This window comes from Phacochoerus africanus, chromosome 15 (genome assembly GCF_016906955.1).
Source record: "Phacochoerus africanus isolate WHEZ1 chromosome 15, ROS_Pafr_v1, whole genome shotgun sequence".
NCBI lineage: Eukaryota > Metazoa > Chordata > Mammalia > Artiodactyla > Suidae > Phacochoerus > Phacochoerus africanus.
The window spans coordinates 75,069,002-75,082,761 of NC_062558.1; positions in this window are offsets into that span (position 1 = coordinate 75,069,002).

A 13,760-nucleotide genomic window follows, 5' to 3' on the forward strand; every position below is an offset into this window, starting at 1 on the left:
GAGCTGTGGTGTAGGTTGCAGACGCGGCTCGCATCCTGCGTTGCTGTGGCTCTGGCGTAGGCCGGCAGCTACAGCTCCGATTCGACCCCTAGCCTGGGAATCTCCATATGCCGCGGGAGCGGCCCAAGAAATAGCAACAACAACAACAACAAAAGACAAAAAGAGAAAAAAAATTAAAAAAAAAGAATAAAAAAAGAAATGTTTAATCCTCCCACATTTAATTACCAATAGTTGGATTTAAACAGATTGTAGACTGGTATATTTACTATGAGATGTTCCCAGCAGGTGGCAGTAAGAGGGTCTTGTTCTAAGAACATCAACATCTTGGTGTTAATTTTCCTTGGTGTCTTGAGGTAATGGTTTTTTGGGTTTTGGTTTGTTGTTTTAATTTACTTGTCAGCAGCCCTGGTCCACTCTGCCCTGTGGACCTCTGGTCCCCTGCATGAGCTGAGTGTGTTCCCAGCATTTTCCAGCAGACACTGCCTACTCTGGGTGGATTCTGTGATCTCTAAAATTTGTAGTGAGGGAGTTCCCGCCATGGCTCGGTGGTCCAAACCCGACTAGTATCCATGAGGATGTGGGTTCAATCCCTGGCCTCGCTCAGTGGGTTAAGGATCCGGCATTCCTGTGAGCTGTGGTGTGGGTCACAGACGCCGCTCAGATCCCATGTTGCTGTGGCTGTGGTGTAGGCCAGCAGCTACAGCTCCAATTTGACCCCTAACACAGAAACTTCCATGGCCTAAAAAGACAAAAATAAAAAATAAAATAAATAAAATTAAGTTTGGAGTGAGAGCACACACTGGCTCGGAAATAGAGTCATAGCACATTAAAGGCTCTGAGAAGGCCTGTGGAAGAAGCTGATTTATAATACTGGTGTCTCAGATGTTTTTGGTCATGGAGTGCTTTTTTAACCCTTTCATGCCCAGAAAGTCCCTGCCAGCTCTTTCAGGGATCTGTGGCTCTAGGGCAGGTGCCAGTTATTGTCTGGCTGTCCCCCTGGGGGTAGGGAGCAGCTGCAGTCTGGGTGCTCTGGGAGTTTATGGCCTAGTGGGGGAGGCAGGATAAGCAAGGTACATACATGCACACAGACCCGCCACTCAGACTGTCATTGGTTCCTGGACCCAGAGTACCGGGGGCCATCACATTCCTCTGTGTGTGTGTGTGTGTGAAGGGAAAGGAGATTTAGCCTGAGATGGGGCAGCAGCCCAGGGAGCAGTGGGTAGAGTCAGGTGTGGGGCAATCATTTCATATAAGTAGCCCCCACAGGCAGGTAGATTATCTGGGGTCCCCCCAGGGGTCTAGGGTACCCATTTAAAACCCCTCACCCTCTGCCCACCACCCAAGCAGGAGGGCCCCCACTTGCTACCTTCTCCTTGATGGCATGCAGAGTTCAGGCTGAAAAGCAGGGGACCTGGGTTCCAGTCATGCTGTGGGGGCCACAGTCCCTTCCCAAGCCTTAGTCTTCCCATCCATGCAATGGGGGCCTTAGACCTGCTGTTCTGTATGTTTCCTCTGGCTGGTCTGGTTCTAGAATTTGGGGGGAGGGTCCTTATTCTAGGCAGGGGTGTGACAGCCCCACCCCTTGGCCCCTCTGTCACCGTCCCAGGGTGGATGAGGGGAAACTAGGAGCAGTAGGCAGAAGATGGGCTGGTCCCAACCCTGTGACCACGTGGCTGCCCAGGGAGGCGCCCGAGAGCAGGGTGGTGAGGTGACAAGGCTGACACACAAACCAGCCAGACTGACACAACCAGCAATCTTCAAGTCACTGCTGTTGCCCCTGAGGGTTGCTGGGTGTGGGCGGCCACAGGCTGCCCTTTCCTCCACGGAGGGCCACAGGGACAGAAAAATCCATTCCAGCTCCACCAATGGCCTGAGATCCGACTCAGGAAGACCTCGTCCAGTTCTGTTTAGCAAATTTTCAAAAATTCAGCCTATTTGAATTCAAAATATGATACATGCTTATGGTTTAAAAAAAAAGATACAAAAGAATAGGTGAAAAGTAGATCTCCTCCTTCTCCTGTCTCATCCCCTTCCCTCCCCCATAGAGGCAATTACGACTTTTCTTATATATCCTCTCAGGAAGATCTATGCATATACAAACATATCTTTGTTCTTGTAAATATTTAAATACAGTGGGTTTGATCCAAGAGTCTCAACCCCTCAAGGTATAAACATGAAATAGTTTTATTTTTTCCAATAACTGCTCGGAAATTCATTTTGTCGACACCATCTTTCCCTCTGGATAGCAGCCTCCCTTAACGATGTCTCCGTGGAGATCTCTAACTTTTCCCTCCCTTGCTGTTATTAAGATAGATTCATTTTGGTGGCTAAGGCTCAGCCCATCCATCTTGGAACTCCAGCCTCATCTTTAACTAAGGCCCCGGGAGCGCCCTCTACAGGCCACTGGGGGTGGTACTGCCTGCTCTCCAGGCCTCCCCCACCCACATCTCTTTATAGCCTCAGCCAGCCACTCCCTGCTCCCAACAGAGGGACCTCTTCCACCCTCCCGACTTTCTCCTGTCCTTTCGTAGGAAAAGCTGCCATGAAGCTGGTTGTCGCCTCCTGCACCAGGTATAGGCATGTCACACCAAGACCCCAGCCTTCTCCAAGGTGGGCACAGGAAATTCTAGGGAACTTCCTCAGCAGGTTGCTATTTGTAACCTTGATCCTTGCCCTGGACCAACAGTCCAGGGACAGGAGGCACTCAGATTAGGGACTCCCAGGCCCTGATATTTCCAAACCCAAACCAGTGGCACAGGGAGCGGCAGCACATCTGACATGGCCCACCCCTGGGTATCAAGCCCAGGCAGCACACTCTGCCCTCAGAGCCACGGCCAAGGGGGAGACTGGGAAACAAAGGGGCAAGGGGACCGAGGAAACTCAGAGAGGCTCTGACCAAGCCTGGGGGTCCACAGAGGCCTTATGGAACAGCAATGTTTTAGGACACTGGGGTTGGTTTCCCTGAGGCAGTTTCTCAATCATGCCTTTTTGTGGGAGATGCTTTCAGGCAAAAGTCAGCAGCAACTTTCTTTTATGAAACTTCTTACGAAGAGGCTGATGTCCTTTGAACAGGTGATGGACCAGATGTGAAGGCCGTTGTCTGCCAGAAGTGCTGAAGTGGCCTCAGGGTCCTACCTGGGTGGGTGTTTGGGTGTGAGCTGGTGTCCTCTCAACCACCCTAACCTGGGAGATGGGGGGCGGGGGCGGAGGGAAACCCAGGAGAGGGGGCACTAGTGAGTCTGTGCTGGTCCAGCAGCCTCAAGGCACCAGCACAGACCTCACTGTGGGTGATTTGAATCTGTCCATCCCGGTTCCTCCACCTAAGCAGCTTCCTCGGGAGAGGGTCTGGGATGCCTGGAAATTCAATCAATATTTATTTATCTCATCCATAGACCGGCACAGCCTGGTGAATCAGACCTGGACTCGGCACTCGGGCAGTTCATGGCAGGATAAAAAGCAAGTTCCCACAGCCGGTACATCAGAGCAGCAGTCAGCCGGTGGGAGGCACCGACAGAGCACCAGGGAGCAAGAGGAAGGGAGGGGTCATCCAGCTGCTGCCTTGAAAGGTGTGGTATGTAGGCAGGTGGAGAGCAGAGGACCGGGTCCAAGGGCCCACCAGGTGGAGGGAAGAGCGGGATTGCAAGTGCCTGATCACAAGTACAGAGGTGAGGACACCCACGGTGGAGGAGGGGCCTCATGGAGTCAGAGAAGCAGGGGATCAGCCTGGGAGTCTGGGAAGGACACACCTGTGTCCGACACACCTGTCTCAGGAGCATGGCTCCCCATAAGGTCACCCTTTCTAGGTTCCCAGCCCGCTGACAATGGAGTCAGCCTCGGGGCTTTGTCTGTAGGTCAGAGGGTCTCCTGGATCCACACTGCTCGGTCACAGGAACAAGAGAACCAGCCTCATCAACACTCCACAAAGAGGAGTTCCCATCGTGGCTCAGTGGTTAGCAAATCTGACAAGGAACCATGAGGTTGAGGGTTCGATCCCTGGCCTTGCTCAGTGGGTTAAGGATCTGGTGTTGCCGTAAGCTGTGGTGTAGGTCACAGACGCGGCTCGGATCCCATGTTGCTGTGGCTCTGGTGTAGGAGGGTGTCAAATCAGCCCCTACAGGAGTTCTCATTATGGCTCAGTGGTTAATGAATCTGACTAGGAACCATGAGGTTGTGGGTTCGATCCCTGGCCTCGCTGTGGTGTAGGTTGCAGATGTGGCTCGGATCCCGCGTTGCAGTGGCTGTGGTGTAGGCTGGCGGATACAGCTCCGATTAGACCCCTAGCCTGGGAACCTCCATATGCTGCGGGAGCGGCCCTAGAAATGGCAAAAAAGACAAAAAACAAAACAAAACAAAAAACACTCCACAAAGAAAGGTGCCCTCTGGTCTGTCTGTTGGAGCATAAGCTGTCTCAGCATATTGTGCACTTTCCACCTTCTTAGCAATGAGGCTCTCCACCCAAGAGAAACAGGAGGATAACTGTTCAGTTAACTGGCCTCTCTCATTTGGCCTCGGCGCCACAGGGAGGCGATAGGGGGAAGGGGCGACTCTGGCTCCCTGGAGCCCACACAGCCCACTGGGAGGGGTCAGCCCTCCCTGTTATGGCTCAGACCATGGCTGCCAGGACTGCTCCCTCCTCCTGCTCTTAGAAACCAGAAATCAGGATTTGCACGTGAAATGGTTCCACTTGTAATTATTGGCTCAAATTTCTTTAAATATTATGTAGGTCAAATAAGACCCACCAGGTTTGTGCCCTACTGGGCCATGGGGAACTGGGGAGAGGTTTTGAAGCAGTGGAGGGTTAGGCTCAGAGCTTCTCTGGTTCCGGGCTCTGCTGCCTGGGACTGGGTCCCGAGCCCCTGGCCCTCTCTGCAGATTGCCAAGAGCCCCCTGCCTGGGCACTGCTTTCCCCAGGTTGCATCACAGGGACGGTGGCACCTGCCCCAGAAACCCCTCCTGCATCTCTCCATGGATGGCAGCCTCGGCTGTTCCTCTTCCCAGGAGCTTCTCATCTGCCTGATGAAACCCAGGGCAGGGCTAAGCTGCCAGCCCTCAGGTCCCAGCAATTCCCAGATGACCAGGTGCTCAGGGACAGATGCCCTGTGCTCACACCAGTAAATACTGTGATTACCCAGGGGGCTTATACTGGGCAGAGGCTGCCCCTGAGAACTGCAGGGCTGCGCTGGGATCCATTTCCCAGAATTCTAGGAGGGCAGAGGTGGGGGGGGGTCCTTGGCCATTACCTAATTTACCCTCACTGGATGCCAAAATTCCCTCCACAATGGCCCATGCAGGCACTTAACCAGTCTCTACTTAAATACCTCCAGAGATGGAGAACTCACAACTTATTAACAGTAATAATAACAGCTGGCATTTATTGAATGCTAATTTATTTTCACTGTAAGGGCTGATTGTGTGTGTGTGTGTGTGTGCGCGCGCGCGCGTGAGTGTGTGTGTGTGTGTGTGTGTGTGTGTGTGCCTTTTATAGGGCCACTCCCGTGGCATATGGAGGTTCCCAGGCTAGGGGTCTAATCGGAGCTGTAGCCACCGGCCTACACTAGAGCCACAGCAACGCAAGATCTGAGCCGCATCTGCAACCTACACCACAGCTCATGGCAATGCCAGATCCTTAGCCCACTGAACAAGGCCAGGGATCAAACCCACAACCTCATGGTTCCTAGTCAGATTTGTTAACCACTGAGCCACGATGGGAACTCCTGTAGGGGCTGATTTGACCCTCAGGAGCCAATAGGAATAAGCCTAAGTCTTCTACTTTCTGAAAGCTTTTCAAATATTTGAAAATTTGAAAGCAGCGCTCATGGTCCACCCTAGAGCCATTTCTCCCCCAATCAAATGCTCCCAGATCCTCATGCGGCATGGCTCAGCGTCACGTGAGCTTTTGTGCTCCCCCAGGGCCCTGGTGGCCTACCTCTCTTTCTTCCCACAGGTGAATAATGATGGCGCCCATGTCGCAGGGTGTGGGAGGCATAAAAGCCACCAACAACTGGGAGGTACTAAGCACGAGGCTTGACACTGAGGAGGCTCAGGAAATAGAGGCTAACATTATCCGCAGCCCCAGCTCAGCCACAGGTTTAAGGGGACAAGCTCAGGGGTCTGCCTGCCCTGGGCTTGAACCCAGACTCCATTATCTGCTTTCCATGTGACCTTGAGCAAAGTGCTGAAACCAAATTCCTGAGCCACAGAATCCGTAACATAAAAAAAAATTTTTTAGGAGTTCTCATCATGGCTCAGTGGTTAACAAACCCGACTAGCATCCATGAAGACACAGGTTCAATCCCTGGCCTCGCTCAGTGGGTTAAGGATCAGTGTTGCCATGAGCTGTGGTGTAGGTCACAGACGCAGCTCGGGTCTTGCATTGCTGTGACTGTGGCATAGGCCGGCAGCTATAGCTCCAATTCGACCCCTAGCCTGGCAAATTCCTATGCTTCAGGTGCAGTCCTAAAAAGACAAAAGACCAAAATATATATATATATATATATAATTTATGGCTGCACCCACAGCATATGGAAGTTCCCGGGTCAGGGATTGAATCCAAGCCACAGCTTCAAGTGCAACAACACCAGATCCTTTAACCCACTGTGCCTAGCCAGGGGTTGAACCTGCACCTCCTCAGGGACCCAAATCTCCGCAGTCAGATTCTTAATCCACTGCACTATAGTGGGAACTCCAAAAATGGTTGTTTCATACCACTGTATTTTGGGGTCATTCGTTTTGTAGCCATGGTAACCAGAACAGAGCAGTTTCTGGGATTCTAGTATCACCAACATTGTTCTTAGACGCTAATCAATAGAAATTGACGAGGCCAGATGAGGCATTCACAAAAGGCTTTACTGGGACTCCTGGAACACAAGGGACTGAGAACAAGTAACAGGTGTCCTCGCTGCCTCTATGACTCAGAGGGTAGGCTGATCCTGTCAATGAGGGCGAGGGCAGGGGCGGATCAGTGGGTGGGACTAGGGGCGTGGCTTAGGTGGTGTGCCCACCCTCTCGGTGGTTCTGTGTGCAGGGATCATACACCATATACCCTGTTTTGTTCCCTGCACCTCAGAGATGACAGTTGAGTTTTGGCCTTTTTATATATCGTTGCTCATAATTTGCCCCTGCAACTGGGCATTGCATGCAGTTATTTTTAGTCCCTTATAGTTTCTTTGTATTCTGTTGCTTCAGGGAGGAGACAGTTTGTCCAGCTGTGTCACTGCAGTAGTGTCTCAGGTCCCAGCCTGTCTCACTAGTAATGCTCCACTGCTCGCTCCAGGTGCTGGTGGCATGGATACTTCCATTGTGCGGTTATTCATAAATCCTACATTGTGATTTGTACACTGAGTTATACTTCCTTAAGAAAACACCAAACAAGGGAGTTCCTGTCTCATGGCTCAGTGGTAATGAACCCGAGTCGTATCCATGAGGAAACGTGTTTGATCGCTGGCTTTGCTGAGTGGATTAAGGATCTGGCGTTGCCATGAGCTGCAGTATAGGTTGCAGATGCGGCTGAGATCTGCCATTGCTGTGGCTATGGTGTAGGCCAGCAGCTGTAGCTCTGATTGTACTCTTATGCTATGGGTGTGGCCCTAAAGAAAAAAAAAAAAAAAAAAAACCACCAAGCAACAAAACAAAAAAAAATCATGGAAAGAATGCTTTTAGAGCATCTTAAGGTTGAAATCGTGAGAAGGATGGATTGATCCTCAAAGGCTCCGGAGCTAGCGGGAGGGGAGGGGTTGGGATCTGGAGCTGGGGGGGGGGGCAGACTTAGAACAGAGGGGGCAATTTCCCTATTATAATTGGACAGAGAGAGAAAGAAACAGGAGCTGATGGGGGAAGATTTTGTGCTGAGAAATAAGGACGTTTCTCGTTGGCGGCTTCTGATTTCTCCATCAAGTAGGAGGCAGGAGGCAAGGCTGTCTCAGGATGGGGTGTGTTCGGGTTTGAGGCGAGTGGAGGAGGAAGCTGGCGGCCGTTCCTGCAGAAAGCAGGAGCTAAGATGTGTCCAGGGACTGCGGAATCCTCGAGGCCCATTTCAGGTTGGTCACAGGAATTCAGAGTGGAGCCACTGGCCTCCTGGGGACTTTCCCAGCCAGGCTTATTTGCTCAGGAATAGGTGGGTCACCCAGGGTTGGTCAGCAGAACCACTAGGACACAAGGGGCAAGGGAGTTCAGGGTACTGCCAATACATTATTGAACCGATGGCCCATGGGACCTAAGCTGGATCTGGGCGGGAGGAAGATGCCTGATTCATGGACGGGAGAGAGAGGGGACAGGGGCTGGAGTCTGCAGGAGGTCTGGAACCTTCCCCACGGAGCGAGCCCAGCCTGCGAGTGCAGCAGTGACAGAGAAGGGCCACTAGATGGCAGCATCAGCCTAATGGAGGCCTCAGCGTCCACCTGGAGGACTTCTGCGCTGAAGTTGTGAGACTAAATCAGGCTCTTCTCAAGACTTAATTGCCTACAGGTTAGCAGGCTTTGCATAAAATGGGAGTTTAGGTGGCCCGTCAGCACCCACACCCAGCCACCTTTGATGGAACCACTTACTGAGCTCTGGAGACAAAGGCATTGATTTGAACCTTGGCTCTGCCGCTTACCAGCTGTGTGACTCCAAGCACGATTCTAACCTCTCAATACCCCAGCTTCCTCACATATAAAAATGAGGCTAACTAGAGTACCCACAGCATGGGCTGCGCAAGGGACTCAAGCAGATGGTCTCTGGGGGCGGGAGGGCAGCCAGGGTTTCCTTGAGAGCCATCAGTACCACTTAGAAGGCTCCCACTCTGGGCCTCTCAGAAGGCTGTTAGGTCGGAATACTCAGATGCGGGAACCAAGGCTTGTCTGCCTAGGGCTATCTAACCAGCATCCCAGCCCAGGGGCCAGCGGGCTCCAGTTCTGTCCTCCACACCAGGTGGGCTCCCTGGCTGGTCCTTGACCTCACATCCTAGCTCCCTGGGGCCAGGAGCGAGTCCCTTTGTAATAGTGAGAGGGCTTCGGACAGCACTCAGAACTTTCAGAGCATTTCCAAGCCAAGGAGTGACAGCACGCTTTTTTTATAGGGCTGAGAGCGGTGAAATATCCACCCCATGGAGGGCGCTTTGGGTGTTTCTCAAGTTTACCATCCCTCTGCTTTCTTCCTTCTCTTCCTGGCCCTCCTCCTCCTTTCTCTCCCCTCTTCTTTTTCTTCTTCATAGTACGTCGGAACAAGGCAATGCCCAGCCGCTGTGCAGCACTGGATCATTTATAAACATCGTCCCAACATTCTCTGCTGCTCCTGCAAGCAGGTGGTTGTTGGCATCATCTCTGCCCAGTGCCCAGTGGCAATGCCTCTGCTCCTCACCTCTGCCCCAGACACGGGGCGCGGGGTGGGGTGGGGGGGCTCAAAGCAGAAAATCGTGGCCTCTCCATTCCCAGGCCTTATTAAAAGGGGCCTCCTGAGCCAGCCCACGACAATCGCAGGGCCTGCCCACCTGCCCTGACATTCCCATCCCTCCCTGCTCCTGGAATCAGTCTGTTCTCCAGTCAGCTTTGTAAAAACACTTGGGTCTCCTCTCCTTACCCCATTTGGACCCTGTCCATCTCAGAAAAAGATGTTTTCCTGATAACGTGTCACAGAAACAGATGCTTTTATTACCTCATCACTGAAGGGCCCTTGGGGGAGAGACTTGCTCAGGGTCACTCAGCTGGTCAGAGATGGGGCCAGAATCAGAGCTCAGGGCTTCTGACCCCCACTTGACTCCCTTCCCTGATCCCCCACAGCCTCAAACATTCCCTGAGAAGCCGAGGGTGCCCCAAGCTACATCTTGCCAGGAAGCCACCCAGTGGGTGCATGAGCAACTGGTTTCCTCCTGTTTCTTTCTGCCTGAAAGATGGAGGCCATCTGCAGCCCCTTTGGAGGCCCAGCCCCAGGAAGAAGCTAATCCCTGGATGGCTGGCACCTCCTACATTTGGAGAAAGCCTCCAGCTTCAGGACACTGGAGGGGGGCTGCTGGGGACTCTGGCTCTGTCAGGAGATGTCCTCAACTCCCATTCCCTCTCACACACTCATCCTCCAAAAATACAGATGAAAAGGACCGTGGGCCACTCACACCTTTACACGTCAAGTGACAAAGCACTGAAGCACCAAGGAGATGGGACCATGATCTGCGCAGAGGACCAGGAATACCCCTGGATTTGCTGCCAGCTGGGCAGGGACCCTCTGCTATCCATCTGAGCAGAGATGCAGCAGACTGAGAGCAGGTGGGAAGGTCAGAGTTGCTCACCCAAGCAGCCACGCCTCAAGCCAAGTTCTGGGGCTCCTGAAGATGTCTGCCCATCCCCAAGGGGCCAAGTTTAGCCTGGGCGTGTGGTCTGACTCCACCTCCGCACCCTGCCTGAGCTCGAACGTTGGAGGGGATCTGTGTGCTCCCCGTGGGAAGCTGGCAGGGCCCAGGATGGCGGTCAGCCTGCAGGTAGAGGGACCGCCCTCCTTCCCCTCCCCTTCGGGGAAGGTCTTCAGTCTCTGCCACAGTCCCCAGCTCCAAGCCTCCCCTTTGGCCTCCTGTCATTTTGCTGTGGACAGTGGCTGTTTTCTTGCCGTGTGTAAAATGTGAAAAGGAGCGGAGTTCCCGTCGTGGCTCAGTGGTTAACGAATCTGACTAGGAACCATGAGGTTGCGGGTTCCATCCCTGGCCTTGCTCAGTGGGTTAAGGATCCGGTGTTGCCCTGAGCTGTGGTGTAGGTCACAGACGTGGCTCGGATCCCGCGTTGCTGTGGCTCTGGCGTAGGCCGGTGGCTACAGCTCTGATTAAACCCCTAGCCTGGGAACCTCCATATGCCATGGGAGTGGCCCTAGAAAAGGCAAAAAGACCCCCCCCCAAAAAAATGAAAAGGAACATTTGGGCAAAGTCTTGCTGGTTGTGCTGATCTGTACGTCATAATGTAAATGGTAACAGCAAGCTTGCTGAGCAAATTCAAGTTCAAGACTAGTCTTCTGTCTGTCCCCACCAACAACCATACAGTGGCCCCTAATCCTCTGAAATAGCATCCAGGTGGGCTGGGAACCAGGATGGTTTAAGACCTAAAAAGATTGAGATGCAAAATTAAAACTCTGACATTATGGGTCTGTTTTCTTAGGCTGGACAAGTAAGTCAGATGTGGTGTCCAGGTGGCCTTGGCTTCTAGTCCATCACCCTGCCTGGTCACCACAGTCATCTCCCTAAAGCCCAGTGGAGCCTGTTCTCTTCCAAAAAACCCTTCTGGAGCCCTGTAACCTGCAGGGTGACATTCAAAGACCTGTTCTGGCTTTCAGGAGCCATCCCAATCTGGGTCCAGCCTTTCCCACATCCTCACATCTCTCTTGCTAAGGTCATGTCACTGCTTGCATCTCTGTCTTTGCTGTCTTTGTTCAGCCCTCTGCCCCTCCTAGGACATCCTCCTGCGTTTTTCTTTCTTTTTCTTTTTTTTTTTTTTTTTTGCCATTTCTTGGACCACTCCTGCGGTATATGGAGGTTCCCAGGCTAGGGGTCCAATCGGAGCTGTAGCCACCGGCCTACACCAGAGCCACAGCAACGCGGGATCCGAGCCACGTCTGTGACCCACAGCACAGCTCAGGGCAACACCGGATCCTTAACCCACTGAGCAAGGCCAGGGATGGAACCTGCAACCTCATGGTTCCTAGTCGGATTCATTAACCAGGGAGCCACGACGGGAACTCCCCTCCTGTGCTTTTCAATGGACCATCTGCATCCTAAAGATTCAGATCCAAGGTCACCTCTTCTGAGAAGCCCTGTCCCTCCATCCCACTCCCCACCCTACCTACCTCCAGGCTCTTTGGAGGGGCTGCATGATGGAACAGAAAACAGGTGACAACTTCAGAGTCAGACACACCTGGGAGCAAACACAGGCTCCACCATCTGTGAGCTTCGGCCAGCTACTTAATTTTACAAATCTTGGACTTGTGCCCTTTAAAACAGGTCTAACAGGATGCAGGGTGGCAGTGGGGGTGGGCAAGCACCCAGACCCTGTGGACTCCCTTGCCTGCCCACCTGATGCCCCACTGCATCCTGCACATGGGCTGGAGGGCTTCCCAAGTCTTCTGTCCTGGGTGGCCTGTCCTGCCCCCCTCAGGGAAGGCACAAATTCCTCTGAAGCAAGACCCCAGCTCTTTGTGCCTTTGGGTCTCTGCGCTGCTTTTACTCTCAGCGTTTCTGACACCAAATGTTGTGGTGTTTTGTTGTTGTTTTAGTACAAACAACAAATTCTCCAACTCTCTGGCCACCAGCTGAGTGTCTCGCAATTCAATTGAATTCTGATACTAACTACCTCTAACTAGCCACAGACTCCTCAGGTTGAGGGCTGTCCCACAAGACTTCAGTTGCAAGTACAGGGTACCCACGGTACCTAAACTTCTGTCCAACAAAATGGGGGGTTCCCACACACCCCCTTCAGTTTCAATAATTTGCTATGAGGGCTTACAGAGCTCAGGAAAACACTTAACTTGCTATCACTGGTTTATTATAAAGGATACAAATGCACTGGGTACAGAGTGTGGAGCAACCGTGCGGTTGGGGTGCGTAAGTGGAGGGTTCGCCTATCCAGAAGCTCTCTGAACCCCATCATTTAGGGGTTTTTAATGGAGGTTAATTATGTAGGCAGCATTAATTAACTCATTGGTCGTGGGTGATTATCTCCAGCCCTTCTCCCCTCCCCAGAGGTGAGGTGTGGAGCTGAGAGTTCCAACCCTCCAATCCCAGGGCGGGTTCCTCCTGTGCCACCAGCCCTCACCTGGAAGCCGTCTGCTGCCCATGAGCCCACCTCATGAACATAAACTCAGGTGCGGTTGAAATGTGCTTGTGAGGAAGAATAAAAGACTCTCCTATCACTCCCATCCCTCAGGAATGGGTTTGAGAAACAGTTGTTCCAGAAACCAGGGAAAAGACCAACTATGTATTCTGATTCTAACACATCACAGGGCCCATTGCAGGGCCTGGCAGGGAGCAGGTCGTTTAATGAAAGAAGTACAGGGTTCTGTGAGCCTCATCGTGAAATAGAGCTGCCATTTCACCTGGCCCTGTTAGCATCCAGCACTGAGCCCACCCCTGTGGGGTGGGGTGGGGCATCTCAGCAGGTTTGTTTTGCTTTTTTTTTTTTAGGGCTGCAACAGCGGCTTGTGGACTTTCTCAGGCTAGGGCTCGAATGGGACCTGCAGCTGCGGCTTACACCACAGCCAGATCTGAGCCGCATCTGTGACCTACACCGAAGCTTGGGGCAACACCAGATCCTTAACCTGCTGGCAAGGCCAGGCATTGATCCACGTCCTCATGGATACTAGTCAGGTTCTTAACCCGCTGAGCCACAACCAGAACTTCCTCAGCAGGAGTTTTAGAACCATACAGACCTGGTGTTGCATCCCAGCTCCACCTGGGCTTCCCACAAACCTAGTTTTCTCAGGTCTGTAATAGGGGCACAATGCAACTGCCGGCCCTCAGGGCGTGTGAGGTTAATGAGACAGTGGGTGTCAGGAGCACAGCAGAAAGCCTGGGCCTGTAATTCAGACGGGAAGGTCTGGAGGCTGGTAGGAGGGCCTGGTGGGGCAGGGGTGGTCCTGAGGACCGCCTGCTGCCCGCTCAGCTACCCTCTAACCTCAGCCACCCCCTAGCCTCAGCCAGACAATGAGCCACTAGGAGGCAGTAGCCTGGCATGGCTGGCACACAGAAGGGTCCCTGAGGCGGCGCGGGGCAGGGGTACGGGAACAACAGGGGATCAAGAAGGAGGGTGTAAGAC